The 24,925-nt window shown below is 44.3% G+C and overlaps 1 long non-coding RNA gene across 1 annotated transcript; it reads right to left on the bottom strand.

Moving 5' to 3' along the window:
• Positions 1–4,395: 4,395 nt before the first annotated feature.
• On the bottom strand, positions 4,396–23,117 carry LOC310682256. The gene is made up of 4 exons (XR_014513819.1): positions 22,694–23,117; positions 21,167–21,399; positions 10,228–10,254; positions 4,396–4,872 (listed from the first exon to the last, which is right to left on the bottom strand). It is a non-coding gene; the product is annotated as an uncharacterized lncRNA (long non-coding RNA).
• Positions 23,118–24,925: the final 1,808 nt, after the last annotated feature.

Below are 24,925 nucleotides of genomic sequence, written 5' to 3' on the forward strand. Positions count from 1 at the left end.
AGATATCAAGCTAAATAATATATTACAGGCAATCCTCAAGAAAGCATTCATTTTGCTCATAACATTTGTTGCCCCCCCCCCAATACTCCTGTGTATGACATTAGAGATTAGAACTGTGTGCGTGTGTGTGATATTATATTTAGGAAATTAAAAATGAAATAATATTTCATCATAAATGAGAACCTGAATAAAAAATGGGTGGGGGAATGGTGTTGCTTTAAAAAAAAATATTGCAGTACATGAACAGACAAGACAAATCCATAGTCACTTTAGAAAGATCTTGTCTGCCTACCAACCCCCCAAAAATCTTCCTTGATCTGCAAACGGGATTCATCACTAAACATACAAAACATAAACTCCTTGTGAATTTTTCATAAAGACTGGATTCAAAAGACAATTGCATCACAAAAGGTTTTAGTGTTTCTTTCTGACACTCTGGCAACGCAGAAATTTTCATCAACACGGAAATCACAAAAATGGCATTAAAAGCATCTTGGGCATAACTTAGTGGTGAAGCACATGGTTCATATGGTGATGGTTCCAGGTTCAAACCGTGGCATAACCAGGCAGGACAGGGTAAGATCTTCCTGGGGAGATGTTGCTAGTGTTTTAGGCCATGAGTGGAAAACTGGAGGCCCTCCAGAAGTAGCTGGATTCAATTCCCACCATGCCCAGTGAGCGTAGGCAGTGGCCAGAGATTATGGGAAATATCATCCAACAACATCCAGAGCGCCCCAGGTTTGTTTCCTAGACTGCTATACACCTACTACTGATGTTGGCTAAAGACAACTTCTCCGAACCACCAATGCTATGCTATAGACAATATTGAACCCGAGTCTGATCTGAGATAAGAAGACGACGACGACTTTGGATTTGATATCCCACTTTATCACTACCCTAAGGAGTCGCAAGTGACCCGGGTGGTGCTGTGGATTAAACCACAGAGCCTAGAACTTGCTGATCAGAAGGTTGGCGGTTCGAATCCCCGCGACGGGGTGAGCTCCCATTGCTCGGTCCCAGCTCCTGCTCACCTAGCAATTGGAAAGCACGTAAAAGTGCAAGAAGATAAATAGGTACTGCTCCGGCGGGAAGGTAAATGGTGTTTCCGTGCACTGTTTCACCAGAAGCGGCTTAGTCATGCTGGCCACATGACCTGGAAGCTGTACGCCGGCTCCCTCAGCCAGTAAAGCGAGATGATGAGCGCCACAACCCCAGAGTCGCCTGCGACTGGACCTAATGGTCAGGGGTCCCTTTACCTTTAAGGAGTCACAAAGCAGCTAACACTCTCCTTTCCCTTCCTCTCCCACAACAAACACTCTGTGGGGTGAGTGGGGCTGAGAGACTTCAGAGAAGTGTGACTAGCCCAAGGTCACCCAGCAGCTGCATGTGGAGGAGTGGAGACGCGAACCCAGTTCACCAGATTACGAGTCTACCACTCTTAACCACTACACCATACTGACTCTCACTGTGGAGAGGAAACTTCTGATGTTGTGTTTTTTTAAAAAAAAAAAACAAACAGATACAGAAACAGAAAGCAACATCCTTCATCATGGGCAGTGGTACCCTATAGAATCATAGACCTGCAGAGCAGGAAGAGACCCTGAGGATCATCTAGTCCTTTAATGCAGGAATACGCACCTGTCCTGCATGGGGATCGAACCTGTGACCTTGGTGTTCTCAGCACCATGCTCTAACCAACAGTCAATGGAATATAAAACCTTTCTGCCCTGCCTTTCCACCATAGGTTGTTCTAAGTGGTTTAACCAGCAGTTCCAGAAAGCAGTCAAAATAAACAATTAAACCCAATTAAACTAATCAGACTGAAGTATATCATGGAGAAGTTCTGGCAAAAGCGAAGAGTGCATTCCTATGCATGTCAACTTGGCAGAAACACCCATTGGGTTTAATGGGGATTACTCCTGAGTAAATATGTTTAGCAGACTGCCCTCCTTGCCATCACAGGCCAGTGGACATAATCTGCCCTATGGGAAGGAACATTTGTGAACATGTGGTTCTTGGTGTATCTGTTGTGTTTTTAAAATGTTCTTGGCCATTTTGAGGGATCTGGTTGAAAAGCAGGATCTAAATCTAGTAAGTAAATAATGTATGCTCCACAACTGAGGTGCAGAAAAGATGATGTCTCTGATTACCCCTTCCCATCTTACCAAGGAAGGTGAGTGCACCCAGAATTAGACTTCTGGTGAGAATTTCAGTGGACTGGAAAGTCCACAAGATACTCCTTCAGATACCCTGACCCCAGATTCTTTGAATTTCACTGGGAAACAAACTGGGAGCTAATGGAAATCTTTAAGGACTGACCAGAGATGCTCACTGATGCTCAGTCCAGCAGATCCCAGTTAACAACTTGGCTGCTTTACTTTATAAAAAGAATTCATTCTCAGTCCTGTATGGAATGGGAGGGGGAAGTGATAAATGAAATATCTTTGTTGGATAATCCTCTCTAGAGACTTCAAGATCGCCTGCAGCTACATTTTCAGTGGATTCTAAATCATTTATCACCCATTAATCGGGATGTATCAAGATCCTTATTCTCCCTAGTGCTGCAAGACATTATTTTGGAGGTTAAAAATGTGACCCGTCTGCTAAATCTACAGCTTCCCAGTTACTGCACATGAGCCTCTGCTTTGCTGTGTTTTCCATGTCTCAAAATTGGAGAGAGGTGCCATTTTTCCTGACTGTGGTGTAGAGTTCCTATAAGAGAAGACTCTCCTGAGTCCGGGACAGGATGTTACCCTCTCCCAAAATGTTAGCGAGGCCGTAGGACATCTGTTTCTACTCTGTATTCAGCAGGGGTGGAGAAACTCAGGTCTAGGGGCTCATGCAGCAGCCCTCCAGACCTCTCTTCCTGGCCCTTGGGACTCTCCTGGGCCACACCTCCTCTCCAGACCACGCCCCTCATTGTCCTTGCTCCACACCATCTTCAGGGTTTGTGCCAGACTGGAATGTGTTCTTAAACCTTGCAAATGCTTCTTGCTTGCCCGGACAGAGGGTGGAAAGATAGCTGTGTGTTCATAGAAAGCTTTGACATTTGCATGGTGTTATGTACTGGGTTGAATAGGATCCAAAATGCAGCAGTCTGATTGGTCCTAGAACAATAGGATTCAGAATGCAGCAGTCTGATTGGTCCTAGAACAATAGGATCCAGAATGCAGCAGTCTGATTGGTCCTAGAACAATAGGATCCAGAATGCAGCAGTCTGATTGGTCCACAGGGGCCACCCAATCCAGCTCCAGGTGGAAGTGAATCCGCAACCTGATTGGCCTACAGTAGAATCCCGGAATTAGCCAATCACGTGGGGCCCATTGTGTAAATAATGTATATAAAGCAGACATTCTGGGGGAACTTCCATTCCTCCTCACCACTATGAGCTGAATAAAGAGCATGAAATCCACTCTCGACTCCGAGTATATTTCACATGCCTGGAATGTTGCCTACTGTACAAGATAAGAGTCACATTCCTGGTTCTACTCATGCTTTGCTTTTGGCCGCACTCATCCCTGGTATCTGGTTTCCAGAAGGCTGCCAAGGAGGGCATATGGCCCTCAGCTGGGGGAAAGTTCTTATCCTTGGTCTACTGTGTCTAGGCGTATAGGTAAGGGTAGGAGAATTCAGCCATTGTGCTGAGGGGTTGCTAGATGAGCACCTGCCAGGCTCTGTGGTCTGACTCGAGCAAGAAGTCAGAATAATAATAATAATATTTATTTATACCCCACCCTCCCCAGCCAAGGCTGGGCTCAGGGCGGCTAACAAGCAATAATAAAAATAAGTTGAATGATTACAACTTAAAAACAAAATTAAAATACAACATTAAAATATTGAAACATTAAAATATTAAAACGTAGCCTCATCGCAGGAGGAGAAAGGAAAAGAAAGAGGGGAGGGAATCAAATTGGCTCCAAGCCAAAGGCCAAGCGGAACAACTCTGTCTTACAGGCCCTGCGGAAAGAAATCAGATCGTGCAGGGCCCTGGTCTCAAGAGGCAGAGCGTTCCATCAGGCCGGAGCCAGTGTTGAAAAGGCCCTGGCTCTGGTTGAAGCCAATCTAACTTCCTTAGGGCCTGGGACCACTAGGGTGTTGCTATTTATGGACCTTGAGGCTCTCCGTGGGGCATACCAGGAGAGGCGGTCCCGTAGGTACGAGGGTCCTAGGCATGCATCAAATCATAAGTGAAGAGGACAAAGTCAAGACTGAGGAATAGCCAAGGATACAGGAATAGGCCAGAGCTCAAGAAGCATTCAGACAAGGTTTGAATGGAAGAAGCTTCCATCTGGCTGGCCACTGTGAGAACAGTAAACTGGACGAGATGCTCCTGCTTTATGGTTGTGGGTGTTCGAAGACATTTTCTGTTTACTGTTGCATTCCACCCTAAGCTTGAATGATATCAGGTGGTTCAAAAAATATTTTAATTAATAAGCAAATAGCTGTGAGACAATGAAGGGAGCTAGACAGGACTGATGGGGAAATAAGTCAAAGGCTGCAAAGGGCAGATGCATTACTCTGAGTTCCAAGCAAAGTCCAAGGACTTATCAATTCAAAACCCATTTATAGGGATCCATATAAACACATTCTCCTATTCCTTGACCTTCATTATGGCCAAAGATCCTCTCCAATGATAAATGACAGTCGCTGCTGCCTTTCCTTCTAAGTCAACAAACAATTGATGGATGAGGCAGTGATGCCAGATCGATCCATCAGGCCATTCCTATTTTTAAATACATTCTAGCAAAAATGGATGACCAAACTTTTCAAGATCACCTGTGAGTACTCCCCTTGCTCTTTGCAAGCACCGTCTGACATGATCCCTGGATCCTAAACCACTTGGCTTAGTTAGGTCCTCCAAGCAGAAGTTTCCTAAGTGGAAGAGGAAAAACTCAGTCTTAGGCCCAGCTAGTCATACCAGCATTTTTGCTTTTGTTGATACAAATGCTGTCCAAATGGCTGAATTTGCAACCAACAGGTTGTTCAGTCCAAAACAAGGATATGTTCAACCAGAATATTTATCAGGTGATGACTATAGCTTCAAGTGATGACTGCTACTTTACATTTCTGTGCTGATATCCTGCCTTTCATTAAGTCAATTTACAACCCCCCTCAATAAATTAAGTTACAGGTTCATATAAACACTTGAACCATCAAGCGCTTATTAAAATGTAGCATTACACAATATGCAACAATAACTCGTTTAGGAGAACAGAACAATAAACAGAAGTTCATCTAATTCCAAACGCTTTAGTATTCATGGCTTTGATTGTAGAACTGATTTTAATACCACATTTGCGTTTTGTTTGAACTGTGAAGTGCATTGGAAGCTTTGATAGAGCAGAGCAATGGTCTATAAATTTTAAATAAACAAACATCAGAAATGCATATGTTGATGCTGAATACCTCTCGGCTAAAATTGCCTTTGCACTGATTCTTCCCCAAACCTGCAAGGTCAGACACAAGCAGCCTTTTCATGACCTGTGAGAGTAAAGGGAGCTTAGATAAAATCATGCAGGATGTCTCTGCATACCTGTTAGTCACCCATGGTTATATGCAGCCATCAGGAATGTACAAGAATACTTGAGAAGAACCTTCTGGATCAGACCAGAGAGCCATCTTGTCCAACGTACAGTCATACCTTGGTTCTCAAACAGCTTAGTTGACAAACAAAATGGCTCCCGAACACCCAAAACCCGGAAATAAGTGTTCTGGTTTCCGAACGTTTTTTGGAAGCCAAACATCCGACGTGGCTTCTGCTTGAGTGCAGGAAGCTCCTCTAGCCAATCGAAAGCTGCACTTTGTTTTTCAAATGGCTTCAGGAGTCGAACGGACTTCCGGAACATATTAAGTTCAAGAACCAAGGCGCCACTGTATCACTTACCACAATGGTCAAATATTCTCAGAAACATCTGAGAACCTCTCAAATGAGACATAGTGGCATAGCATGCTCTACTTCTCCCCAATAGCCAACCATTCAGTGTCAATACTGCCTCTGAATCTGGAAAATTCATTTAGTCATTGTGACTAAGAGCTAGTGATAGATATATCCTCTAGCAATCTAAGTTCCTTTTAAAGTCAACTGGAACACAGGGACATAGGAAGCTGTTTTCTACTGAGTCAAGCCATTGGTCCATCTACGTCGCTCTCCAGGATTTCAAGCAGGGAATCTTCCCCAGCCCAACGAGGACAGGCTGGGGGTTGAATCTGGAACCTTCCATACACAAAGAAGATGCTCTACCACTAAGCCATGGCCTCTTTGAGGAGATTTCACCCCTCCCATATCCAAGAATCTCCTGAGGAGTCTGCTGATTCTGCAGAGAGGAGGAGGCGTGTTCTGCTCTCTACATATTCTGCTCCAGCACCACATCAAAGAGTCAGTCAGTAAGTGAGTCGGTCAGTGAGTGAGTCGGTCAGTGAGTCAGTGTGTCAAAGAGAAAGACTGAGTGTTAGAGATCGTTTGTATAGATAAGGTTGCTGCTAAGAGCAGCTGCAGACACTCAGTGCGGTTTAGCATCCATTTATGCTTAGACCTATTTAGCTCTGTATATAGTTGTATAATAGTTGTAGATAGAATAAAGAAGATATTCTACAGAGCTGCTCTCCGAGTTGTTTATATACTCTGCTATACTCTGCTGTGCGGACGGCTGTCTACTTGTGGAAGTGAATCCAGTGCTCACAACTCTAAGCTGTGAGTCCACAGCACTTGGACCTGTTCCTGTGCAGAAGGTGGTCTCTGGAAGTGCTACCCACCTTGCCTAGCCCAGTTGGGGCTGAAGTGGATGAGTCCAGTTAGTGGCACTGGCTCAAGGGCAATGCTGACACTCTTCCCCATGCAAACTACAGGCCCCCCATCTCATGATTCAGCAGCACATTTGAAGTTAATGGGAGGAGGGAAATCTTTTAGTTGCCAGCTGGAAACCCTGTCAGTGTTGGTTAAAAACCCTAGGACCCAAGTGGTCTGCTAATTTAGGAAAATGCATGATTGTGTGGCTGCATGTTCTGCATGCAGAAGGCCATCTAAGATAGCAGGCAACAAGGAAGTTCTGGGTGCAAATCAGAAGCTTGATCACTGAGGAATAGGGACCAAATCCTTGGGGCCCAGCACTTTTGGCCCCTCCAATATTTTTTGGGGGGAGGGGGCAGGCCCCACCAATGTTCAAAACAGGGACATTTGGGAATATGTTATAGTTAAGTCTAGCAGGAATTGAAAATGAGCAGCCGATGGGAAATGAAGATGAAGAAAATCGAACAAATCAAAGATAAAATGCTAAAATATTTTTAAGTTTTTGAAATGTCATTTGAAAAGGTATGTGATACTGAGCAGCTAATAAGGGTGGAAATCAAAACATCAAGATGGCGGGGTGGGAAGTCATTTTTAAATTTGCATTCAGTTTGAATTAATGCGATGTTAAATTGGTTAACGTTTTTGAAAAGCAATGAAAATTAATTGGCCAAAAAAAATTCAGGGGGCAGAGAAGGGCAAACACGGAGTTGAGTGCAGCATGGCTTCAGTCCAGTAGCCAACAGCTCCTTCTCCTGCTGTGTAAGAGAAAGACAAGGGAAGCAGCCCCTGGCCAGTGGCGGCAGCAGCAGGAGGAGGAAGAGGCCAAGTGCCAGAGAGGAGCCGTACTGGATAGCTCAGTTGGTTAGAGCATGGTGCTGATAACACCAAGGTTGCAGGTTCAATCCCTTTTTGGGACAGCTACATATTCTCTTGGTATGCCCCGCAGAGGACCTTAAGGTCCATGAAAAACCATAGTTTAGAGGTCCCGGGCCCTAAGGAAGTCAGACTATCCTCCACCAGGGCCAGGGCCTTCTCAGTGATGGCTCCGACCTGGTGGAATGCTCTGTTCCAGGAGACTAGGGCCCTTCAGGATTTAACCTCCTTCCGCCGGGCCTGTAAGACAGAGCTATTCCACCTGGCCTTTAATTTGAATTCAGCCTGATCTTTTATTTCCCTTCTCTTCCCTCCCCCTCCCCTTTTATAAGGATCACCCACTCTGAGACCCCACAGCTAATTCTCCCCTGGTCTCCTCGCTGGCCCAGGTAGAATTCAGCCAGCTAGCCCTGGGGGATATCTGATTGATTTTTGAATTTTATTGTTATTGATGTTTTTATACTGTATTTTATGCTGCTTTTATAATTAAGTGTTTTAAATTTGTTGTTAGCCTCCCTGAGCCTGGTTTCTGAACCAGGAAGGGCGGGGTATAAATAAAAAGTAATTATTATTATTTTATTATTATATTCCTGCTTTGCAGGGAGTTGGACCAGGTGATCTTCAGGATCCCTTCCAACTCTACAGTTCTATGATTGACAACAACCTTATGCTGTGCACAACATTGCATGTGTCATTGGCACCCCGCCCCACAATCTCCCATGCAAGCTGGTACCTCTGAACTGTGATCTGGCCCTTCCCCAATCTTTGCTAGTTTTCATCCATGCATCAGATAGCCATGGACTTTATTGGTTCCCTGGGTCACCTGACCATGCACTTAATTGGCAGCCATGTGACTTCTAATGCTGCCTTATGAGGAGCGGCTAAGAGAGCTGGGCATGTTTAGCCTGGAGAAGAGGAGGTTAAGGGGTGATATGATAGCCACCTTCAAATATATAAAAGGATGTCATATAGAGGAGGGAGAAAGGTTGTTTTCTGCTGCTCCAGAGAAGCGGACACGGAGCAATGGATCCAAACTACAAGAAAGAAGATTCCACCTAAACATTAGGAAGAACTTCCTGACAGTAAGAGCTGTTGGACAGTGGAATTTGCTGCCAAGGAGTGTGGTGGAGTCTCCTTCTTTGGAGGTCTTTAAGCAGAGGCTTGACAACCATATGTCAGGAGTGCTCTGATGGCGTTTCCTGCTTGGCAGGGGGTTGGACTCGATGGCCCTTGTGGTCTCTTCCAACTCTATGATTCTATGATTCTAAGTAGAATCTGTGAGTAACACAGCCCAACCTGGAGTTTTATCAGAGTTGTTGCGTATGAGATTTCAGAGGTAAACACCACCAGGATCATGTATCCTGAAGCGCAGGAGTGGGGAGACCTGAGATCCATCAGTTGTTGTCAGACTATGGCTCCCATCAGCCTTGACCACTGGCCATGCTGGGAGCTGGAGCTGATGGGAATAGAAACTCATCAACATCTGCAGGGCCACAGGTCCCATATCCCCTGCCACAGCACGTCAGTCTGTAAGCCTTCACACACGGCAATAAAAAAGGTTTCACACTGCTTCTCACTCATTAGGCCTCTCCCGCCACACACTCCAGGGGCACGTAAAAAGTAACCTCAAGCAAGTCGAACATGACTTTAAAGAAGAAAGAGAATTTGTGCACTGTAAAAATGCTGGCTGTTTGTGCCAAGCTCTGAGATTAACAACCGAGGAGACTGGAAACCTCTCTTTATTGGTTGTACAAGTTCAGCCCAAACAACAAACACAACATTCCCAGAGGCTTTGTCTCAGTCTCATTCTGCCAGGAAACACCTCAAAGAACTTCTGCTGCAGAGGCCCAGCTCTGGCGGCCAACAGGGAGGGAACTTTTTATAAGCATGAGTAACATTTTATTATCCCTACCCAGGGCGCAGAACCTCAGAGGGGTGCAATACCGACTTTTGAGGAGTAGTGCTTCATACAGATTATTATTTTTTGTTAAAACTTATAAATGTCTGATATTTTACTTTTAATATTGTTGAGAGTTTGGGGGCTGGGTTGTATGATGCCCGAATCCCTTCTAACCCCTTGGATCCAGTAAGGGTTAAAATCTAATGGAGGATTCAATTATTGAAGTAGCCAGGCCAGCATCTTGGTAATGGGCCTAAGTATAGTCATTAGTGGGACTTGGGTGGCACTGTGGGTGAAACCAGAGCCTAGGACTTGCTGATCAGAAGATCGGCGGTTCGAATCCCTGCGACGGGGTGAGCTCCCATTGCTCGGTCCCTGCTCCTGCCAACCTAGCAGTTCGAAAGCATGTCAAAGTGCAAGTAGATAAATAGGTACTGCTCCGGCGGGAAGGTAAATGGCGTTTCCGTGCGCTGCTCTGGTTCGCCAGAAGTGGCTTAGTCATGCTGGCCACATGACTCGGAAGCTGTACGCCGGCTCCCTCGGCCAGTAAAGTGAGATGAGCGCTGCAACCCGAGAGTCGGTCACGACTGGACCTAATGGTCAGGGTTCCCTTTACCTTTACCGCTTCACTGGCATCTCTCAGTATTGTGAACAACACCGAACTTACCTTTTGTTGGTATCTTCATGAACTTACCTAAAAAGATAAAGAAAACAAAAGACTGGGTTCAGCACTTGAAAAATCTATTGAAATCAGACATTATAAATTCATCTTAGGCTGGGTAGTTCACAAGTTTCTGTGGCCTTGCACAAGGTTTTCTATTTTTCTCAGAAGATTGATAAAGAATATATAATTATTTTGGTAATTATTGTGTGTATATTAGTGGCCAACGTGTTGCATGAGTGGTACTACTATAAATTCTGCAATTGAGCAGCAACTCTGGAGCCTGCTTGTGTCTCTGTGGTGCAGAGAAATGGGTTCTCCTCCGTCAATCATTCTGTGGCATGATTCTCTAGCTGAGATGGTGGAGGACAATAATCTTAACAATTCTGTGTGAAGTATAATTAGTGGGTCCTCTTGGGATTTCTTAAGCTACATTCATCTGCTCCATACATTCATTTGCTTGCTGTCTTTCAGCTACGTCATCTCAAAACTGATTTCTCCTTTCTTCCCAGAGAATAATGCAGTTGCAAAGGAAATTTGAATTCCCCATACAATTTAAGAAAAATAATAACAGAACAACAACGACAAAATCCCAGGGAGATTATTTGAAGTCTGAAGAGCTAACTGGCATTCTAGGAGGCAGATTTGCCACCCCCCACATCGCCCCAACAATTTTATCTGCCCCTGTAGATGTATTTGCGGAAGATGTCATCCAGATAATAACGATGAGCCTGGTGCTTGCAATCTTCTCCACAAAAAAACACTTTGAGACTTTATTAGTGAAATGATCCAGTGAGAAAGGAGAATGTAAAGTGCTAACCTGGCAATTATATTTTAAAGAAACCAACAGGTACACACCGGATAATTATAAGCTATCATCTATAAAGTTACAAGTGTCTAGCTGCAAAGAGATTGGGGCATAAAAGGAGAATGTCAGATCAGAATGTTCTTTTGCTAATTTCTGACAAAAACATAATGGCTTTAGCAAGCGTGATATTTCTAGAACTTCATTGTAACCATTAACATCTTGCGAGATCTATCTTTCCTTAATGTCAAGCTATTATTTTTTTTAGGGGTGCCATTTACATTTTAAAGGGGACGTACCTACACAGTTCTGTTCAGGGTACACATACGTGTCTCTCTCTGTGTGTGTGTGTGTGTGTGTGTATGTGTGTGTGTGTGTGGAGTTACTCTCTGCTCTTTACAGGAACAACTTCGAAGACCTGCCATCTGTCAGTGTTGACAACACTGATCGGTGGACGATGGGTTTGATTTTGCATAAGGCAGCTTTTGATAACCCCATGTTTCTGTGAATTTGTCAAAATGGTACTCCTCATGCTGTTGCTTCGATAGGATGCGCCCACTAATGGGAGAGGTAGTGATACCAGCTGGCTGCCTCTCCATCCTCAGTGCTCTCCAGAAGTCAGTTCCGAAAGGTCAGGGGACCTTCAAGAACCTATTTTCAGGGAATCAGCAAAAACGGCCTCCTCAATTAGTAGACACCGTCCACGGGACCAAGAACACAAGTCTAAGGAGACAACTCAGTGAGATGGACACAACTGAGCATGTCACCTACTCAGTGCTTTTTTTCTTTAAAGAAAAGAAATGTTATGGGGTACTCATTTTGGCTCAAGAAAATCATGATTTTACAGTTCAAATCGGGGAAAATAAATACAGTAAATGGACAAAAGTACAGTGGTGCCTCGCAAGACGAAATTAATTCGTTCTGCGAGTTTTTTCGTTCTACGAGTTTTTTCGTCTTGCGAAGCACCACTGTGTATTGACAGTTTCCTGTAGGAATGCATTGGTGGTTTCGTCTTGTGAAGCAAGCCCATAGGGAAATCCGTCTTGCGAAGCAACTCGGAAAACGAAAAACTCTTTCGTCTTGCGAGTTTTTCGTCTTCCGAGGCATTCATCTTGCAAGGTACCACTGTACAAAGATTCACAAAATGTTTAGCGGTATGCTTACACTTGCTTCCTTCCAGGAAAAAAACCACTGCATCTACTCATAATTGTCAGCGTTTGCCAGCGCAGCATTCAAAAAGTAGGTGGTTTTGCTGGTTTCCAGGCATTCACAAACCCAACTGGGATTGCCAATATTTACCTGTGGATATCAACACCACACACTCATATGTCACAAATTCATCAAAGAATTATACCCTCCTTCTGAAGAATAACAGAAACACCTACACACACATTTTTGGATATTCTCCCTAAACTGGAATATGTACCATTTAGTTTTTGCTGGGCTCCTGAAATGTTGCGCCTATAGAGGTGTGCTGTATAAAAGCAGCACACCTCTATAGGTGAAGAAGAAAGGCTCTGGCTCAATAGCTCAGTTTCTGCTTCGTATTCAGAAGGTCCCAGGTTCAAACCTTGGCATCTCCAGGCAGGACTGGGAGAGACCCTGGCCTGAGATGTTGCTTCCTGCTGGTGTAGGCAGTATTGAGCTGTATGGACAGCTTCTTCTGTTCCTCGGTGAATGAAAATATAATAGTCTTTTGAGGGGGGGGGGAATCCTGGACAGAAATCTGTAGAGCGTTGACTTGTAGATAAAGGAACTTTGTGGCTTTTGCAAAATTATATTCAAAGCAGAACGACGAAGGGGCTTCACCTACACTAATCTCCATGGTTCCTCCAAACAAGATCTTGTCTTGAATCATAGTAATGAGTTTTTCTGAACAATATTGGAGTGGAGATTCTTATATAATGTATATCTCGGGGAATCTGGGTATACACAGGTAATGAATGTAATATAATTTTAATGAGAATTTCATTTTATGGTTCGGGATACGCGAAGACATAACTTCTCATAATGTAATTACCTTTGATTAATCAGTGGGAATTATTAACTTCACACAAAAGCTTGGCGTCCTCCTTCTTTCTTCCCTTCCCCCACCCTCCTCCTCAAATATGTAATGAAATTGCTCTTATTAGTTTGAGAATAGTAGGTGACAGAGAGAATGGAAGCATTCATGAATATATATTTTAAGGCTGGGCAATGGATTTATCTGAGGGCCAAAACAAAGTGGACATAATCAGAGGGTCTCAGATGCGCTAGCACAAACTGTGGCTGTCAGGGGGTTGGACATTAGGCAGGAAGGACAGACAGCCAGGGTGAAAAACCATTCAAAAAATCCCCAGGATCATTTTGGTTTGCCCTTTCCCAACCATATTCCAACTGAGTGACAGCCTTTGGTTTAACTGTACTCTGTAAATGTGGCTGCACCATATGTTTTGATTAAGAAATTCGGCGCATCTTGGTGGAGTAATTCAGGCCCTACCAAATAACTATATACAGTCCATTGCCCAACACACAGCAGGTTCCTTCTTGCTTGTAACTGGAGATACATCTGCAGAAATCTGTTTTTAATATCTGGATGCATATGCTTTTTGTTTTTCTAAAGTAATCTGCATTCAACTTCAGGGAAATATTTGTTCCTGTACTGATGCAGCGAGCACAGAATTTCAGCCCAGCAAGACATAATTTCTGTTTCCACAATTCTGTAGGTTTTTGTTTTTTTAATGGAAATGCCCATTGTTGCTTTAATTATGAGTACAGTACCAGAACAAGAGTTAACAATACCTGCAATATCAAACAAAAGCAAAAGAAACACACACGGTGTAATGAAAGCTATTTCATGTTTTCAGAATAAATGGGATTATTTATCTCATCACTCACTTGGTTTGGATTGCATCCAAACCAGTAATTAGAAATGAAGGAAGGAAATAAAAACCCAAATCACCTTAGGACCCCATCAATCATTGGATTTAGATTCTCACACAATTAAGCCCAAGCTAGATATGCAGAAAGAATTTTAAAACCAGACTTGAAAACGCAGATTTTTCCACCCAAAAAGCTACGTATTCACCAACTCTTATTTTCACTGTGTTAGTTATTCTCCCATGACTTCATAAGAAGAGCCCTGCTAGATTGGGTCAAAGGCTCGTCTGGTCTAGCAAGCCTATCTGAGGGGGACAGCACTTTCCCACCTGTGATTCTCGGAAGCGGGAATTCAGAGACATACTTTCTCTGACACTTAAAATAGAATATAGCCTTATCATCCAGTTCTCTGTACACATCTAATATATCCAGTTTGCAAAACCCAAAAGAGTAGCATTGCAAATGCACAAACACCAGCAGATATTGAAGAAGGAGGTGGCAATCAGCCTGAGCCAATACTCAATCCCACCAGTGCCCCCCTTGCCTGGCAGCACAAAGCATCCTATATCAGAATCCTAACAGACGAAGCACGGTCATATGAAGGATCAGGGTTCCTCTAATAAAAGTGGAGGATGTCGAGATGAGCATTCCATTTTTGTTGGGAACCACTGGTGTGACAGTCTTCATAAGCCTGCTGGTAGTCTAGTTACCTTCAGAAAAACTTCTCTCCTACTCAGTATGAGGCTTCCTGGCTGCTGACAGTGCTGGACAGCTCCTCTGACTTCCTTGTGTGGCTTGAATGGCTTATCATCCCACAGAGATGTCAGGTTACTTTTACCATAGATTCATGGAGTTGGAGGGGACCCCAAGGGTCATCTAGTGACTAGAGTCCAGCCTCTCTGCAATTCAGGAATATGCAGCTGTCCCTCATGGACACCTGAGATTTCGTGTTAGCAGTAATAATAATAATAATAATAATTTATTATTTGTACCCCACCCATCTGGCTGGGTTTCCCCAGCCACTCTGGGCGGCTTCCAACAAAGATGAAAAATACACTAAAATGTCACATATTAAAAACTTCCCTGAACAGGGGTGCCCTCAGATGTCTTCTGAATGTCAGGTAGTTGTTTATCACTTTGACATCTGATGAGAGGGCGTTCTACAGGGCGGGCGCCACTACCGAGAAGGCCCTCGGTAGTCACATCATAACCAACTGAGCTATTATTTGTTAAATTTGTATACAGTGGTACCTCGGGTTACATACACTTCAGGTTACAGACTCCGCTAACCCAGGAATAGTGCTTCAGGTTAAGAACTTTGTTTCAGGATAAGAACAGAAATTGTGCTGTGGCAGCGCAGCAGCAGCAGGAGACTCCATTAGCTAAAGCGGTACTTCAGGTTAAGAACAGTTTCAGGTTAAGAACGGACCTCCGGAACGAATTAAGTACTTAACCCAAGGTACCACTGTACTGCCCTTCATTCATAGTTAATTAAGTGTGTGTGTAGACATCATAGAGATTTGGCAATGTGGCATTTGTGGGCATCCTTGTAAGAACATGAAAAGAAAACTTCCTGAATCAGACCAATGGCTCATCTAGTCCAGTATCCTGTTCTCACAGTGACCAGCTAGATGCTTATTTTTATTTTATTATTACATTTTATTAAGAGAATTTCATTTATAAAAAGAGTAAGGAGGGAATGAAAGAAGAAGAAGAAAGTGAGAAAGAAAAGAAAAAAAATACTCTTACATTACCATGCATTAATATAAAGGTAAAGGTAAAGGGACCCCTGACCATTAGGTCCAGTCGTGGCCGACTCTGGGGTTGCAGTGCCCATCTCGCTTTATTGGCCGAGGGAGCCATGTGACCAGCATGACTAAGCCGCTTCTGGCAAACCAGAGCAGTGCACGGAAACGCTGTTTACCTTCCCACCGGTGTGGTACCTATTTATCTACTTGCACTTTGTCGTGCTTTCGAACTGCTAGGTTGGCAGGAGCTGGGACTGTGAAATGGGAGCTCACCCCGTCACGGGGATTCGAACTGCCGACCTTCTGATCGGCAAGTCCTAGGCTCTGTGGTTTAACCCACAGCGCCACCCACATCCTTTGCATTAATATACAAATGTGTATATTATTCTAACACACATATAATTTTCACAGCATAAAAATATGAGATAAAAACAAAAGGCTGATCTATTGGGGCAAACGGGGCACTGCCCCGTCAACCTCAGTCAGCTTCCTCCTCCTCAGTCTACTATCACCTTTGTAGAACTGGGTGGAAGATGGGACAGAAACGAGACTTATCAATGGCTCTGGTTGGACCTGTGCTTGGGCTTCCCATTTTCCACCCTGCCAGTTCCAAGGGGCACCAGGCAGTATTTGCTGCCCCAGCTGGCAACCAAGATCTTAGGCAATGGCCATGTTCCAGCTCAGCCTTTCAGCTGGAGATTCCAGGGACTGAACTTAGGGCCTTCTGCATGAAAGAGCAGGAGCTCTACCATTGAGCTATAGCTTTTTTCCCGACAGGAGGAAACTGCAGAAAGACTAGACGAATAAGCCCTGTTGCATTAAAAGGTCAGAGTTATTAATCATGCCCTTGTCGGTTTCTGAGAGTTATGAGGTGTGTGTGTGTGTGTGTGTGTGTCTTTACACGCATGTGTGTGTAGCAGCCTACAGATCCAGATTTAATTTCAACTTTGATTTTACAGTCTATGCAAAAGAATAATTTAAAAAATGGCCTTCATCCTACACAACGGGTTTCACCATGATTATTATCCATCACCCCGCCCCCATTCTTTCATCTTTAGGAAAAACCACTTAATTAATCAGCTATTTAAATAAATAAGATGTAGCAAGGCTGGGATACTGAATATTTCATTTGGAAAGTAGGTGGCAGAAGAAGCATGTTTAATTTAATCAGTATCAGGGTCAATGAGCATATGTTAATGTTAAATAGAGATTAATTGCCAGGCCTTCCTTATATGCCACCAATACTTATTCGACTCTGCTGAACGCACTATTGGCCAGCAGGTAATGAATGGCTTGCTCACATCATTATGCATGCTCTGCTTCAGCAATTTCTTGCATGGGTCCAATATACAAGCATGGATAGATGGAGAACAGCAGGGGTGAGAACCTGTCACTCTCCAGGACTCCAGTTCCCATCATCCATATCCCTATCCCTCCCATTTACCAGACGCAGGTGCTGAACATATGGACTGAGAAAGGGAGAGGAGAAATAGGGTTCTGCTGAGCCCAAATTTTAATCTGTGGAAACCATCTTGTTTGTGAGTCACGGAAGGCCTGCTCCCTGCTTTCCAGGCCTTTTTCTACCTGGCCTGGGAGGGTTGGACCCTGACTGACTCCAGCCTCAAAAGCTGAGGCCGCTGAAGAGGCCAGAGACCATCTTGGCTGTGAGATCTGCTCTCTGCCTCCCAGGCGTTTTTCCACCTGGCCCAGACTGTCTCCAGCTACAAAAGCTGAGACTGCTGAACAGACCTTTGGTTGGGGAATTGTTTAGAGGGCATTGTTGGGTGCAGGCAGAGGCTGTTGCCGTTATTAATATTAAGCTTTTTATCTTTAATGCAGATCTTATGTGGAAATTGTTTAATTTGGTTGTGTACTTTGGGCGTTTTATTTATTGTTCATGACTACTTTTGTTATGTTTGTATTTTTTCATGCTGTAAGCTGCCTTGGGCATGGTTTGAATTATAGTAAGGTGGCATACAAACAACACCCCCCCCCCAAAAAAAAATAACCCATGTACTACTGGATTTCTCTCGGATCCCTTTACACCATTCTTTTAAAGAAAGCTGCAAATGGCAAGAAGACCTAACATAATGGCATTCAAATCTGCTCAGGTCAGGTTTTCAGCTGTTTCCTACAATACCTAAAGGGACGCTGGTGGCACTGTGGGTTAAACCACAGAGCCTAGGACTTGCTGATCAGAAGGTTGGCGGTTTGAATCCCCGCGACTGGGTGAGCTCCTGTTGCTTGGTCCCTGTTTCTGCCAACCTAGCAGTTCGAAAGCACGTCAAAGTGCATCAAAGTGCAAGTAGATAAATAGGTACCGCTCCAGTGGGAAGGTAAATGGCATTTCCATGCGCTGCTCTGGTTCGCCAGAAGCGGCTTCGTCATGCTGGCCACATGACCTGGAAGCTGTACGCCGGCTCCCTCGGCCAATAAAGCGAGATGAGCGACACAACCCCAGAGTCGGCCACGACTGGACCTAATGGTCAGGGGTCCCTTTACCTTTACAATACCTAAAGAAGCTAAAATTGCCAGGTGACTCCCTTGCTTTTCTCTCACAGCTGCTTCCCCACTGAAAGACCTGACCTTCCGCAACTTTTTTTCAAAGACCTGCTTAACCATTCCCATATTTGCAAAGCAATCTCTCTCTTTTTAACAACAACAAGTCAAAATATCACTTGGGGGGAGTTGTGGGGAAAATTGTACTGTCCATCATGGCTGATGTAAGAGGCTTCACCTTAGTGACATGATTCAGAAGGGATTCTGCCTTTAAAAAGATACAAGGAAGCTGGAACATAAAGGAACAGAGTGAATTCCCATTTCTGAAATTCCGCTTAAAAACTACCATCCCTCCCACATAATGCAGAAGTTCAACCTGAATGCCCACTTCCAACTGCCAAAGGGTTTTGGGAAATGGATGTTTTGTTTCCAAGAAAGCTGTGCCCAGTGAGGTTTTAAATAAACTGTCTTATGAGGTTATTGCCCTTTATTTACATTATATAGTAGGTATCACCAGCCTTTTAAAATTAAGCAATGTATTTATTTCATTGAAACTATATACCGCTTGAGTGTGAAAAACCTCAAAGTGTTTTATGAAAAGAGTAAAATAAAATTATGAAAAAGTATGAAGACACTTTAAAAAAATGAAAACCAGCAATAAACTGAATATGCATCAGCATTCTAGGTATCTGGGTAAAAAGGTAAAGGTAAAGGGACCCCTGACCATTAAGTCCAGTCGTGACCGACTCTGGGGTTGCAGCACTCATCTCGCTTTATTGGCCAAGGGAGCCGGTGTACAGCTTCTGGGTCATGTGGCCAGCATGACTAAGCCGCTTCTGGCGAACCAGAGCAGCGCACTGAAACACCGTTTACCTTCCCGCTGGAGCGGTACCTATTTATCTACTTGCACTTTGATGTGCTTTCGAACTGCTAGGTTGGCAGGAGCAGGGACCGAACAATGGGAGCTCACCCTATCATGGGGATATGAACCGCCAACCTTCTAATCGACAAGTCCTAGGCTCTGTGGTTTAACCCACAGCGCCACCCGCATCCCAGGTATCTGGGTAGGTTTGTCTAAAAGGTTGTTTGTTTGGTTTTTTAGCAGGTATCAAAAGAATAAAGTGAGGGAACTTGCCTGATGTCAGTAGGCAGGGGTTTCCAAAGTGTAGGTGCCAGAACACTAAAATATATATTTCTTACAATGGGTCTTGGGCACATTGGCAAACCAGAGAAACTTCAGGGGGTGGGGAAGAGATTTTCAGAGGTGAATACAGTGGTACCTCGGGTTACATATGCTTCAGGTTACAGACTCCGCTAACCCAGAAATAGTACCTTCAGGTAAAGAACTTTGCTTCAGGATGAGAACAGAAACTGCATGACGACGGCGTGGCGGCAGTGGGAGGCCCCATTAGCTAAAGTAGTATCTCAGTTTAAGAACAGTTTCAGGGTAAGAACGGACCTCCAGAACAAATTAAGTTTTTAACCCAAGGTAACACTATATGCTCTTGAACTGCATACCCATTGTATGGATACTGACAACAGGACAACGAAAATAAATTTTATGTGCTCTAAAGGTGGCCAAGAAACTGATAGTGATACTGATGAATTGGAAGAATAGAGATACAGTTCACATTAATCAATGGTTTGGTGGCATGACAATATTGTCTGTTCATACGTTGCCAGTTTATAGACGCAAACTTTCTTTGGATAAACACAGTGATATTTGGAATGAGTTTGCACAGAATACATTAGGTTATTGACAATTATATGTGTATTAGAATAATATACACATCTGTATATTAATGCATAGTAATGTAACTTTTTTTCTTTTCTTCCCCACTTTCTTCTTTCATTCCCCCCTTACTCTTTTTATAAATGAAATTCTCTTAATAAAATGTAATAATAAAATGAAAATAAGCATCTAGTTGGTCACTGTGAGAACAGGATACTGGACTAGATGAGCCATTGGCCTGATTCAGGAAGTTTTGTTTTTCATGTTCTTTCAAGGATGCCCACAAATGCCACATTGCCAGATCTCTGTGATGTCTACACACACACTTAATTTACCATACACTATCTTAACAGAGATTAAAGGTTTGTTGGAGCCAATGAGGTGTAACCCTTCACACTCAGAGATGGAATTACTTCCAAGTAATCAATATTAATGTACTGGATGGAGGGAAATAGAAAGACAAGGAGGGAGGGAAGCCGGGAAGCAAATCTGACACCAGCCTGGCTGATTTATCAGACCCAGCCACTTCCATGCAAATGCATCCGCTGAAAACTATTTACTAGGCTGATTGGAGACCAAGCAGAATGTCAAGGGGGGAATTCCTGTTCTCCCCAAGTCAGGATTAATTTGACACTCCGCAGCCTGGAAACCAACAGACGTAAGAGATTCTCTCTCTAAATTGCTACCGTCTCGCATCATGTTGAATCCCCCAAAATATATTCAAACCTTCCCCTAAATGCAAATGGGAAAGAACAATGAAGCATTGCTCTTCCTTTTAGTTCCAAGGCAGATGAGACAATGGATACAAACAGATGATGTCCTTTCCTGGTCTCTATTCCAGGTGTTCCTCCAAAATCTAGCCACCTCTAAGACATTTCTAAGCTGCCACTCATGGATATAAACCCTTGACAGCTAACAAGATAAAACAATGCAAAAATACAGCTGAACCAAAGCAATTAAAATACCATTCATAACTTCCAAAGGTCGAATTTCTAAATATCTAGGAGTCCACCAAACATACAGGAAAATTCTGCCTTGTTTCCAGGGAATCCTTTTTTCCAAATGGATCGGCACTCAGCAACCTGGCTTTACTTTTATAAATAGGTATTTAAAATCCACTATAAATCACTGCTCTCTTCAAATAGGTCACCTCTGAAACTTCTTGCTATTCAGAGAAGTTGGGGCAGGGACAAACTGTCTCTTCACTGCAGAATTTGGTTAAGAGTTGCCCACTCAAATATTTGGTTTTGGAGCCAACATTTGCATTTCTCACCCCTCCATACTCGCACACACAAAACCCACCTTTCAATACTCATGTTGAGATTTCCAGACACTGGTTTTCTCCAATTGTCTTCTTGATTGACTGATTGCTCAACCCTTATTGTCCTCTTGATTGTTTGAAAGGCAGACACAATGAATGCTTGTCACTGCCGGCTGCTGGTTTTCTCCAATTGGATGACTGCGGATTTCATTCAATTGCATATGAAAGGTTGTCACCTTCTTCCGAGCCGCTTTGTTGTTTTGGGCAGATGCAACTGTTGCTCAAAAATAAACCCAGGAATATAGGAGGTAAGACCAGTGATGAGCACCAGAGAATAAAGCTGCATTTCTATATCTGCTTACTCGGGAGTAAGACCGGTTGAACTTGTGGTTCTGAATAGGCATGCATAAAGGTAAAGGTAAATGGACCCCTGACCATTAGGTCCAGTCATGGCCGACTCTGGGGTTGCGGCACTCAACTCGCTTTATTGGCCAAGGGAGCCGGCGTACAGCTTCTGGGTCATGTGGCCAGCATGACTAAGCCGCTTCTGGCGAACCAGAGCAGCACACTGAAACACCGTTTACCTTCCCGCTGGAGTGGTACCTATTTATCTACTTGCACTTTGACGTGCTTTCGAACTGCCAGGTGAGCAGGAGCTGGGACCGAACAATGGGAGGTCACCCTATCGTGGGGATTTGAACCGCCAACCTTCTAATCGGCAAGACCTAGGCTCTGTGGTTTAATCCACAGCGCCACCCGCGTCCCCCAGGACATGCATAGCATTGCACTCAATAAGGGGAAGTAATAAAGAAATAAGGGACACTGGTGGCACTGTGGGTTAAACCACAGGGCCTAGGGCTTGACGATCAGAAAGTCAGCGGTTCGAATCCCTGCGACGGGGTGAGCTCCCGTTGCTTGGTCCCTGCTCCTGCCCACCTAGCAGTTTGAAAGCACATCAAGTGCTAGTAGATAAATAGGTACCACTCGGGCGGGAAAGTAAACAGTGTTTCCATGCGCTGCTCTGGTTTCGCCAGAAGCAGCTTAGTCATGCTGGCCACATGAGCTGTCTGTGGACAAACATCGGCTCCCTCGGCCTATAGAGCGAGATGAGCGCGCATCCTCAGAGTCATCTGTGACTGGACCTAACTGTCAGGGGTAACTTTACCTTTAATGGTATAGGAGTCATCTCATTGGAGAATATCTCGTTGCAAGCTGCTTTTGGATTATCAAGTGTTAAGGAGAACATATTGAAACTTTTTGGTGAAAGACATGGTTTTCATAATCTGGGGGTTCAAAATCAACAACAGTTTGGCTAAACGGATGACATAGCTATAGCATTTATAGCATTGTTGTGCAGTGACGACAGACTGAATGAGTTCCAAGATCTTTGCAAAAACCACTCTTGTTATCTAGCATATTTAGCAAAGTCTCTGGTTAGAAGGTTAATTGGGAAACATCTGATATCTTAGCATTAAATATGAACAGACGGGTGAAGGTCAAGTGGGGAAATCTGGGAAATCTCAAGTTATTAATCATGCAAGAATATGTCTGACTTGTCTTCCAAATACCTATAGTGGTGGGTGAACTTCCTTCTGCACTTCAGAATGGGATTAGGTAAAATTATTCATCCCCACACCAAAGGAAAACCATCATTTTTATTCTGAGGCCATTATGAAGCTCATTCCTGTCATAGACCACATGATATTGCAGGAGTGCCACAAAAACCAAGCACAAACAACCACACCATCCTGAAATAAGAACTCATATTGAGGTTCCAATGGACATGCATCTTGTACAATGGAGAGGACTTGTAATGGGACCTCCATTGTGTCCCAGAATGCTGCAAAGCAGTATATTGTTTCATACCTGGGGATCGTCCCCATGATCCCTCATCTCTGTCGCTTGCCCTCTCCCCGCCGTTAAACCCTTCCTCACCCATCTGCTCTTCCCCTCCCTATCTTCAGCCTCCTGCTCATGAGACGTTGTGTCTCCAGATGCCGCGAGCCCTAGAGCGGCCCTGGGAGGATTGCCCCAGCCCTTGCCAAGTCAGTAGAAACAGTATGGCCTGGAGTGACTTCTGGGAAAATCGGGGCATCTCAGATTGAGCCAGGGCAGCTTCTGTAATTTTGGAATGTCCTGATTAAATCAGGACACTTGAGGGGTATGTTGTTGACCAGCATTCTTGGGAAATCAGCCTGTAGAGGGTGCTGGGGCGCAAAGTGAGAAGTCTTTTGGCCTGGATTTAGTCCATGGGCTGGAGATTCCCATCTCTACCTTTATTCATGTGAGATAAACCGATGATACATTTCCCCAGGTACCCAGGACACTGATGTGTTAATGTAACAGAGCCACACTGAAGACTTGTCAAGAATCTTCCTCTTCCCCTCTTGCAGGTAGATGTGTGTAGGATAGGAAGGAAGATGGGGATTTTAGCAGCAGGGAGTCCTGGTAATATTCTGAATTGGTCCCCAACTTCCGAGGAGTTTGAACCAAATTCAGAATGGGATAGAATCATAGAATCATAGAATCATAGAGTTGGAAGAGACCACAAGGGTCATCGAGTCCAACCCCCTGCCAAGCAGGAAACACCATCAGAGCACTCCTGACATATGGTTGTCAAGCCTCTGCTTAAAGACCTCCAAAGAAGGAGACTCCACCACACTCCTTGGCAGCAAATTCCACTGTCGAACAGCTCTTACTGTCATACGGTGCTTTTAAACTAGGGCATGTTTACAACTACCCCCTTCTCTTCAAACTTCAAGTATACCTTTGTTGTTTGCTGTGACTCTTCCAACATATACAGTGGACGCTCAGGTTGTGAACGTGATCCATGCGGGAGGCACATTCACAACCCGCAGCGCCACGTCTGCGCGTACACAGGTTGTGATTTGGTCTTCTGCGCATGTACGACCGCCGAAACCCGAAAGTAACCATTTCCGGTACTTCCTGGTTTCTGCGCGTCTGTAACCCGATGTATGACTGTACTGCTAATGCCAAACTGAGAACGTAACAGCAGCATCTCAACACATTTCTCTGGACTAGTGCCACAGCCCAGTCAGAGCCCTGTTGCCGAGCAAACAGGAGCTAAGAATCGCCAAGGAACACTTAACTGAGAGCAAGCGCCACATCCGAAGGCAGGGAATCCAGATGATCACAGAGCAAACGAGCCAGATGGAGAGGACCAGGAACCACAGGCATTGTTTCCAGCATCTGACTGCTGCTGAGAGCTCTGTTTAAGAAGCCAGACTCAGCTGGTTCTCATCAGTGTCTTTTTCTGTCCCTCAAGGCTGATCATCTGCAGGTGAAGTCCTTCTGCCTTCTCCTCCTTCAGGCTGCTGTTCAGCAGGTGAAGCTGACTCCTGGCCCATGACAGCTAGGAAAAAGGGGGGCATTTAGCAAAATATGATAAGAAATGGAGACTTAGCACTCCCCAGTGTCTTCATTTAATATATGCATGTTGCAAAGGAGTGACTTATCTACATTAAAATGCTAGAATTGCAACACTGTAGCTGTGATCATAAACACCCCTACAAAGTATAAGCCCCAGTGGGAATGTCTTCAGCATTATTATGGGATGGGGAACTTGTCCTGCTCTGCCACAGCTGACATCTCCCTTATCTGGAAGTGGATGGGGTGGGGCTGCTGCCTGAGGCAGCTGCTTCACCCTGCCTTATGGGGGGCCCGGAACTGTATATAATACGAGGTGTGTGTTCATACACCCTGAGTTGGGTTTTTTAAAAAATAAAATAAAATGAGTGGCATAGTGGGGGAAATCCCTCTGCTGTGTTTTAATCACCATC

Source organism: Podarcis tiliguerta (assembly GCF_965153285.1).
Source record: "Podarcis tiliguerta genome assembly, chromosome: 7".
NCBI classification, from domain to species: Eukaryota; Metazoa; Chordata; class Lepidosauria; order Squamata; family Lacertidae; genus Podarcis; species Podarcis tiliguerta.